Below are 10,663 nucleotides of genomic sequence, written 5' to 3'. Positions count from 1 at the left end.
TGTGTTCTGCATGCCTCCATGGGTTCGTCACCGAGCAGGGGGGAAGATCCTTCACGGTGATCTTCCTCAGAGTTTGTTTCGACAAACGAAGGATTTCCCTCTTGAAATCCTCGTCCTTCTGGCGTATCCTCTCGTCAAGGATCACAACCAAGGCTTGGAGGTTATCCACAGGGGTGTCCACTCTTGTAGTCATATATACCCTTAAGAAGCTACTGAAAGAACCTTCCATCAGGACGACATGGCCTGAGCCCAAAAAAGATTACACAGCACTATGAATAAGAGCTATTCGTTCAACATTATATTTAGAACTTGGGGAAAATTTGACTGTACAGACTGGAACTATGAATTGGTGCCACTGGAACCAGAGAAGTCATCCAGTTCCAGTCTGTAACTGGAAGATAACTTTCCCAGTTGCACTATGAAGTGAAAGCTAAAAAGAGATTGACCACCAAGTGGGTAAGCTAGAAAACTAGAAGGTGGTTGCATATAGGGTACAAGAATAATAATTTCATCATCATCATCATCTCCTACCCGGATTGATGCAAAGGGCCTCGGTTAGATTTCGCCAGTCGTCTCTATCTTGAGACTTGAGCTTTTAAATCAATAATTCTCCATTCATCATCATTCATCAATTTCAGGTTCTGGCACTTCTGGGGGTGAGGCATCGTAGCCTTTACAACGGCGCCTTCAAATTTTTTCTTTCAGTTTAAATCCTTCCTTTCCTTTATGCCTTTTCTTATTTCATCGTTCATCCAGGGTTGCTCATGTACCTTTTCTTCATTAAGAACTTTCCTTTTATATACTCTTGCCAATTTTTCTTCTGCAGCCTCTTTTATTATCAGGTCCATTCCTTCTATTCTGTCTATTTGTCTATCTCTTACAATTTCCTCAACTCTTGTTGTATATTCTCTTAAACTATTTTCCCCTGTCCCAAAGTATTTTACTTCCTCCCATCTTCCTTTATTAAAATTTTTATTCTGGTCACTCATGAATTCCAGTTCTATAGTGATCAGATTATGATCCGAGATGTTAAAGTTCAATTTTTCCTCGTCTATAATCATTTCCCTAAAGTTTTTATACATTTCGTTTACTAGTACGTACATAGACTATTCGAAATTAGTATGAATCATGCAATAGGAGGAAGAACGTTCAGTTATGCTGCACCGAGACTCTTCAACGACCTTCCACTTGATGTCAAGAATAGCACAAATGTGGCAGCTTTCAAGAAAAACCTGAAGACTTATCTTTTTAGAAAGTGTTATAATAGTGACCTGAAAACTATTAAGCCTGAATACAAATGCTAGCGAAATATCTGATAAGATACAGAAGAAAATATTAACTGGAAAGAAATGATTTTCACACACCAAGGCCTGTCTGAACAGACTTTTAGTGTCTGATGGAGGGCGAGAAATAAACCACTAAAAGTAAAAGTAAGCAATCTATTACACTTCTTTTGTTGCAATCTTTCCCATGTATAAATCCCTTTATATCTTAAATCTCCATTCAATAGGACTAACCCATGGTCATTCATCCAATCGAGAATCATTTCCCCGTTCCTGTCTAAATTCTGGTAACCTAAACATCCTACATGGCCGTTAAAATCTCCTAATATTATCAATGCCTCTTCTTCGTTTAGATTTCTAATAATTATTTCACATTCCTGTTTTATTGTCTTATCCCTACTTTCGTCTTCTTCAGTATTTCCTGCTGAAAAATAAACCAATAATAATTTAAATGTATGATTTTACGCATTACACTTAACATACATCAGGTCTTTACTTTTAGTTTCTATCTTTTCCAATTCTAGACTGTCACTATTTCTATAAAGTATCATCAAACCTCCTTTTTTTATCATTTATATTCCTCATATTTTCTACTTTTTTTAACACCTTTACTTAAATTTAATCTATCTAACTTTTGGTGTGTTTCTGTCAAGCAAAAAAAAAAAAGTTTATTTCTACTATTTAATTCCTTCTCAACTTCCACCAGTTTTTGCTTTGTTAAGCATTGTATGTTCAACTAATAAATCTTTAAAATTTTCTTTTAGTTTGTGTTTATATTATTCTTCTTTCCTTAAAGTTCTGGAGAAAATTTTCCCTTCTGTGCAATTTTCCTTTCTTTATGAACCACCCATCTTCACCATTTTGTCTCTATTTGTAATTCTTCCCTTAAATGTTTATCTCTCTCTCTCTCTCTCTCTCTCTCTCTCTCTCTCTCTCTCTCTCTCTCTCTCTCTCTCTCTCTCTCTCTCTCTCATCGTTAGATCTGGCGCTATAAAGATTCTACTTTCTTTTATCCTTTCTTTGTTTTTCCTCTGTGCTTCCTTCCACGCATTCCTCGACATTATTACCAGATTATTTTTCCTCTTTTCCTTTTTTCTTCATATTCTTATATGATCCCCTACATTCTCTACAAAACCAAGTGAGACTTTTGTTAGCCTGCAGTAGTTTATAATTTACTTCGCGCTTCATAGTCCTCAGCCTATTATTAAACGTTAACTATATCTTCTCAAAGGCAAGCGATAGACATCAGTATTTCTAAAAACGTGTAAGTTTAATGATTGTGAAACTTGAATTCTACTAAAAAGATAGCAAATTCTGCTTTGTAATCTATGTAGATCTACTTTTCAACTAATTCCTGGTTAGTATAGGTTTAAATAAAAGTGTTATAGAAACACGAATAAAGAAAATGTCTGTTTTAACATTGATACTTATCTTAAGATATTTAATAATCTTTATTCATTACTTCTCATATTATATATTTCCTTCTTTCATTTCTTCACTGGGCTATTTTTCCCTGTTGGAGCCCTTGGGCATAAATTATAGCATCCTGATTTTCTAACTAGGGTTATAGCTTAGCTAACAACAACAACAAAAACAACAACAACAATAATAATAATAATAATAATATCTATCTCATATATTTCTTATATCACAACAAAGAATATGACTATGACGTCATCACTTGTTATTGTAATTATGTTCACGAGCCGGAGCAATATGGTAGTGTTTCTTACAAGCAAATTAAGCATGGCTCTTATATTTGTCCGTTTTAAAACAAAGAATTACAATAATAATTCAGAATACAATATAATAATAAAATAATTTATAAAATAGTTATTTATTCATGTATATTTTTATTGCTAACAAAATTTTACCATATTAGAATATGGCATATACAGTATTCTTTAAAGACCGTGATAAACTTATTATTATAATCAAATAGAGGTAAATTATGCTATAAGTGACATGAAATTATTAAAAAAATAGTTAAAACTAAGTATTAATGCTATTAATTACCAAAATAATCATAAGATCTTAATTTTGTTTACAAAACTATTTTTATAGTGAAGGGAACGACCCCATTTTGCTCCCACGTGTGTAAACAAACAAACACATTTGCCCCCCACGAAGACGACGCAAGATTAGTAGCTGCTCATTTCTGACTATTATTGATAAATTGGTAAGATTTAAATTAAACTAACATCTTATTTTGAATCTAGAATAGTCAGGTTATATTGCAGTAGGAATCATAGAATAGATCAGTTTATTATTTGATGTTTTTGAACATTTTAGTATTCCATTTTACCCTCGTAACCTTTCATCCCTCTTTCTCCGCCATCTCATTTATGGTTTTACTTGAGAGTAGCCGCAGGGATTTCTCCCTTAATGTCTCGTCTGTGATGAATTGCCTCCGTGGCCTCTACGCTTTCCCATACAACCATAGAATAACTATTGTCCTATGTCAGTTTAACGAAGTGTATGTGTGTGTTTGACTCTGTCATGCTTCTTCGATCAGTAAGGATATGCTATTCTAGTTTGGGTCTGGTGTTTAGATATTAATTTTTTTCTAGGAATAGTGCACTAGTAGAGACTGACCAAGGATTAGGCAAGGTATGGATGCGCTCACGATAATATTTCAATAGAGTTCCACTCAACCATTACCACTTGCCAGTACATAGGAGTTTGACGCTTCTCTTTTTTCGCGAGCGAAGCGAGCTAATGGCTGAGCAAAAACCATTAAGGACTGTATCGAAATGTTACCGCAATCTAATGGTTTTTGATCCGCGGTGCGCTCGCTTCGCTTGTGAAAAAGAAAAACATCAAGGTCCTATGTACTGGCATTCACTTAGTCAGGCTAGGGGAGGTTAAGGATTGTGTTAATTTAACACGTAACTGGTTAAAGAGATCACGATCTATAATCGATGATTAAAGGTTAACTTTGTGATATCCTTGAGTTCATAGGCTCCTCCTTAGTTATATTCTTTAGAGGTAGTAGGTTGGCCAGGGCACCAGCCATCCGTTGAGATACTACCGCTAGAGAGTTATGGAGTCTTTTGACTGGCCAGACAGTACTACATTGGGTCTTTTTCTCTGGTTACGGTTCATATTCCGTTTACCCTCACACATACACCGAATAGTTTGGCCTATTCTTTACAGATTCTCCTGTGTCCTCATACACCTGACAACACTGATATTACCAAACAATTCTTCTTCACCCAACGGGTTACTGCACTGTAATTGTTCAGCAGCTACTTTACCCTTGGTAGGGGTAGAAGAGACTCTTTAGCTATGGTAAGCAGCTCTTTTAGAAGGACACTCCAAAATCAAACCATTGCTCTCTAGTCGTGGGTAGTGCTATTACCTCTGTACCGTGGTCTTCCACTGTCTTGGGTTAGAGTTCTCTTGCTTGAGGGTACACTCGGCCACACTATTCTATCATATTCCTCTTCCTCTTGTTATGTTGAAGTTTTTATTGTTTATATAGGAGATATTTATTTTAATGTTGTTACTCCTCTTAAGATATTTTATTTTTCCTTGTTTCCTTTCCACACAGGGCTGTTTTTCTTGTCGGAGCCCCTGGGCTTATAGCATCCTGCTTTTCCAACTAGGGTTGTAACTTAGCAAGTAATGATAATAATAATAATAGATAGTTCTAGCTCTGTACATGATAACGGAGTCTGGTTTGTTATGATAAAACATTTCTTTGCCGACCGGACCTTTTTCTTGTGAGTGTATTTCTAAACTACTTTTCCTTTTATATCTTCCTTCCATTTATTACTATCTATTGGTTGGTCATTTCGGACAAGCCCACTTTGATGAGCATGGATACGATGCCTTAGATGCTAACTAGTGCCAGTGTAAGGGTAAAGTTTTACCTATATTTGTAGGCTGTGCTGTCCAGCATTGAATATTTTACTTCTTAATACACTGTCTAACCGATGAGTATTACCATATGTCTAAACTGTCAATCCTATGAAGTTTAGTCTACATCTAAATACACTGCCTGACCAATGAGTGTTAGTCTATGTCTAAAATATAGTACCATTCCATCTAGTTTAGTATGTGTGACATCTTACAATTTTTCACTGGGTAACCAGACTATTCACTTGGTATTTAGTAGAATATGTAGCCGTCTGTCTTTCCCGCCTATTTTTGCACATATAGCTTTTACCATTAACCAACGACCGATGCTTTGTTCAGCCAAAGTAAAGGAGTTTGCAAAGGATTAATTAGTAAAGATAAAGTAATCTAGATCAGGTTAAGTTAAGATGTATGACTAATAACACATCGTTATTGATTCTGACCTATAGTTCACAGGCTTTTCCCTTTACTTTTTCTTCAGCACATTACAGGTACTACTTAAGTGATGAGCTATCTCGCTGGTTAGATGAATTTAGTTCTTATTGTAATGAATCTGAAAATGTGGTAGTTATTGAATAAATGGTTGATGTAAGGCAGCACATCAGATCGAATGCAGTTTGATTACTTGTATCGGTACTTAAATGATATGGTGGTATATATAATCACTTATGTTGGTGTTACAATTTCGGCACTATAAGTTTGCCTCGCTAACTATGCATTTGCGTCAAAAGTTGTACAGTATAGAAGATGCTGAACTTATAGAAACAATTACCGCAAGACGCTGTTCTCACCAAGTAATCTTGATACCCCAGACAGCTTCAGTTTTTTTTAGGTAATGCTGGCTTAACCCTTTCGCCCCCAAAGGACGTAGCGGTACGTTCTTGCAAAACACTGTTATTTACATGTTTTTGAAAACTTTATGAGAAACTTCAGGCATTTTCCAAAAGAATGAGACCAACCTGACCTCTCTATGACAAAAATTAAGGCTGTTAGAGCAATTTAAAAAAAATTTATAGTAAAATGTGCTCGAAATTTAACCTTACCTTGGAGGTAAAAGGGATAATATGCATATACATCAGGCTTGGACTGGTCAATTGATATTAGGTAGGACTGATATGGGTCTTACAAGGTGTACGTTTAGTACTGTACTATATATAGCTAACATGACTGAAGCTATGATAGCTCCTGCTAGCGTAAGGAGGGAGGTACGGCTATCGTACGTCAAACTTCAAAGATGAATACTAGTAACACTTTTATACCAGTTTTTCTTTTGATAGATTGATGCATACAGTACGACAGTATATGTTCCTTTTGAGGTAGACTCATTGCAAGGACCCAAAGTATTAGTCTATTGTAGCTACGCTGTTTCTTTAGAATTTCAATCCTTGAACGTCACAATTCAAATTATCAACATAATTAAACAGAAAACTTAATAAATGTTTATGTTTAAGCTGTTTCCCACCTTGGCCTGACTTAATTTATTATTAGAGATTGTAGCTAATATGAAAATATTTGAAACCTGGCTTACTGATATGAAAATAATTTGCAAGGTCGAAGCTACGGCCAGATCAAAGGCCGTAAGTTTCCAATATATCGTTCTATTCTGAGCTATTGTGTATATACTGAGTCTTATTAACCCTTTTACCCCGAAAGGACGTACTGGTACGTTTCACAAAACTCATCCCTTTACCCCCCATGGAAGTATTGGTACGTCCTTGCAAATAACTGCTATTTACAATTTTTTTTCCATATTTTTGATAATTTTTTGAGAAACTTCAAGCATTTTCCAAGAGAATGAGACCAACCTGACCTCTCTATGACGAAAATTAAGGCTGTTAGAGCAATTTAAAAAAAAAAATATACTACAAAATCTGCTTGAAAAAAATAACCCCTGGGGGTTAAGGGTTGGAAAGTTCCAAATAGCCTGGGGGTAAAAGGGTTAATGAATTATTATTCTCAAGTAGTGAGATTTTCCATAGAATCTGTAAACTTAAGAACCTTACCAATAAATTATTATTGACTATTTATTGACTTTGTGTTTAGTTATTTATTGCTTGAGTGTAGCTCTTACACCCACGCAGCGATTTTGTTTTGCTTTGTAATTTGTTACTGCTATTTTATTGGATACTGATGTGTATTTCATTTATCAATTACTATTTTGCAGATGAATCAACTCATCTGTGTTGAATATATGCTACAAATTTCTACTCTTTTTGATTTATTTTCGCATCAAAGGTATAAAAGTAGTTTAGATCCCAAAGATATAGTATTACGAAAAGTTTTTTTCCCGCAAATGTTCCGCTAATGATGAAAAGTAAACATGAAAACATTGGTACAAGTACATTCCAGTGCGTTCCCATTTACTTCTTTTTAGGTGTGCAGTACTCTTGAACCTCCGCAGAATTCATCCTCTCGTGAACAAGTCAGATCTGGGATAAGTAGCTCAGCATTCCAATATTTGAGAAAATATGTCTTGGTCAGCAAACGAATCCATGGTATGGTCTTCGATCTGCAAGTGCCTTTCGTGGCAATTTTTACAAGATGAAATGTGGGACCCCAGCCACTTAATGCTGATGGAATTAAGGTACTGTACTAATGTGGTTCTTTATAGCTGTTTCCCAGTGCGTAGTTGCAAAACATTGCTGTAATTTTTTTTGCATGTTTTAATCCTTTTATTCATACATACACCATGGGGCTTAGGAACGTTTTTGATAGTGTTGGGCCCAAAAAGAAAAGTTGTGAGAGCTATGATAGAAGTTTAGAAATAGAAGAAATCATTGCAAAATCTGAGTGGAATGTACCATAGATATTTTAGATAATACTGCAATGCATTAATTCATTTGAAACACTCAGGCATAGGCAAAAGTGAAATGGGTTTGAAGATGCATTTATTGAGACAGAACTCCAATGAATTATTTGGAAACTATGGCAAAGAGGAAGAAAGTTGGTTTTATTATTATCACTATAAGGTCTGTTAAAAAAAAACTTATAAGGAGTGTTTTTTGTGCCTTTAATAGAATTATCAAATACTGTAATTTTAATACTACATAGTCTGACTTATTCATTCCACATTCTCTGTCCTCATACACCTGACAACGCTAAGATAACAGAAAAATTATCTTTTATTGTAATTGTCTAGTGACTACTTTCCACTTGGTAAGGGTAGAAGAGACTCTTTAGCTATGGTAGGCAGCTCTTCTAGGAGAAGGACACTTCAAAATCAAACCATTGGTCTCTAGTCTTGTGTAATGCTGTAGCCTCTGTACCATGGTCTTCCACTGTCTTGGGTTAGAGTTCTCTTGCTTGAGGGAACACTTAAGCACACCATTCTATCTATTTCCTTATTTCCTTTCCTTACTGGTCTATTCACTCCCTGTTGGAGCCCTTGTGCTTATAGCATCCTACTTTTCCAACTACAGTGTATGGTTGTAGCTTATTAAGTAATAATAATACTGTAATCTTGTAGCCTTTGTTCTCGTACAGCAGGAGTCCTAAAGGCTGCTGATTTTAAAAGTATACAATATATGTATTATACATTATTCATTATTAGAATAGAAATTATAATCCATACCTTTTCAATATTAAACTTACCCGATAATCATGTAGCTGTCAACTCCGTTGCCCGACAGAATTCTACGGGAGGGATACGCCAGCTATCACAATACTAGAAGGGGGTGTACTCACCAGCGCCACCTGTGGCCAGGTACTACAGTACTTCTTGTTGACACCTCCTCAATTTTTCCTCTGTCGTGCTTCCGGCAAGACGTTCTGGGATACGCTTATGATCTTGGAGTATTTTCACGGCTTTTGGTGAAGTATTTCTCTCAGATTTCGGCTGTCGCTTTACTGGAAAACTTCTATATTAGCTTAGATAGCTATTATTTAGTTCTGATTAATGGTTAACGATCTTTTTGCTTGATTTGGAATCCCCACTTGGCTAACTCTTTGATTCAAGATGTCTGACATTTCACAAGCCCCACCCCATAGACGATGTAGGTCTTGTAATAGGCGTATTCCGAAGGCCTCGGTAGATCCTCACACCGCTTGTTCTGACTGTAGGGAAAGACCCTGTCAGTTGGAAGATCGATGTGAGGAATGCGCCGGACTTTCGGAACTTGATTTTGTCCGATTTCTTAAATATTCAACCAAGTTAGAGAGAGAGAGAGTTAGGAGGAGTTCTTCTCGCTCTTCACTTTTTTCCTCACCTCATGATCCCCTACCTTTTCCTCCCCCTGTAGTGGCTACCCCCGAACCTACTATTTGCCCTCAACCTGATATGTCTGTTGTTTTGCGTGCCATTCAGGCTTTAGGTGACAAAGTGGAATCGGTGGTTAGTGATCACAAGTCTCTTATGGCCGAAGTCAAGGAACTTAAGGTCAAGAGTGCAGTGGGTGGTAATAGTGCCAGTGCTGCGACAAGTGCTAGTGTCAGTGCAGTGCCAAGTGCTAGTGTCAGTGTCAGTGTGGTGCGTGAGGGTACTTCTGTGCGTGCCAGTCGTCCTCCCAGTCCGGGACCTCTTGCAAGCTCCCAAGCCCAGGGGAGAAGCAATGTCGAAGGGCAAAAGGTTTCGGCAGGCCTTGATCGGCGCACAGAAGTATCCTCGGTGGTTGCGGGCGTGTCTTCCAGAGACCGTCACTCCCACCCGCAGACGATTGAGCCCGTCTTTTACTCGTCTGCTGAAGAATTGTCAGGGAGGAAACGTTGGACTCAGGTCTCAAGACCTCTCAAACGCAGAGTCCAGACCTCAAGAGCTCTACAACCTGGCTGCAGTCATTGGATCAGCTCTGACTCGCCGCAGTCATCAGTTGAATGCACTCCTCCTAAGAGGAGTAAGGTGCTGCCGCAACAGATCTCTTCTGTTAAGGCTTTGCCTCAGCAGACCTTAGTGTCTGCCGACCCCAAGTTGACTCTACTGCAGTCCATGCAGTCACAACTTGCGGTCTTGATGCGTGAGTGTCAGGCTGAGAAGGTTACACCTCCTCCTGCGATCGCTCCGCCTAACCGCAGTCCTGTCTGCCAGGCGTACGATGTTGAGGCTCCTCAGGATACCTTACCACGTACTGAGTTGCCAGTTTCCAGCGGTGTGCAGCTACCTCCGCCTTCCTTAAGGCAACCTCAGCAATGGGAACAGGAAGCTTATACCTTACTTCCTCCGCTTCCACTTGCGGTTCCACCAGTGAGGCAACACTCTCTTGAGGTACAACAACCTCTCCCATCCATGAGGCAGACACCTCAGCTCTCGCTGCAGCGACCTCAACCCTCCTCAAGGCGAGAGCCTCAACACCTTAGCCTTGCGCCTCAGGAACCTCAACTCGCGAGACAAGTACTGCGTTCTGCGCAGCCACTACCTCAACTCTCGCAGCTCACACCTCAGGAACCTCAACTCGTTCCTCAGGAACCTGCTACTGCGCATCCGCTCACCTTACAGCAAGCGCAACTCTTGAGTCAAGACACTCATGCCAGGAGTCAGCCTCCTCAACCCATGCGCCTACCTTCTGCTACTCCTTTTGACCAGCCTT

General features: G+C 38.2%; 1 protein-coding gene across 2 annotated transcripts in view; it reads left to right on the top strand.

Moving 5' to 3' along the window:
- The first annotated feature begins 3,391 nt into the window (after positions 1 to 3,391).
- The window catches only part of LOC137618809 (dentin sialophosphoprotein-like), a 75,068-nt gene continuing 67,796 nt past the window's right edge, over positions 3,392 to 10,663 (top strand). For both annotated transcript variants that reach the window (XM_068349017.1, XM_068349016.1), the window contains exons 1-2: positions 3,392 to 3,462; positions 7,519 to 7,728. The gene's annotated coding sequence lies outside the window, so the exon portion shown is untranslated. The remainder of the gene's footprint in view (positions 3,463 to 7,518; positions 7,729 to 10,663) is intronic.

Source organism: Palaemon carinicauda, chromosome 25, assembly GCF_036898095.1.
Source record: "Palaemon carinicauda isolate YSFRI2023 chromosome 25, ASM3689809v2, whole genome shotgun sequence".
In the NCBI taxonomy this organism is placed as follows: Eukaryota; Metazoa; Arthropoda; class Malacostraca; order Decapoda; family Palaemonidae; genus Palaemon; species Palaemon carinicauda.
Note: the sequence above shows the minus strand (reverse complement) of the source record. Positions and strands in the feature narration are given on the sequence as shown.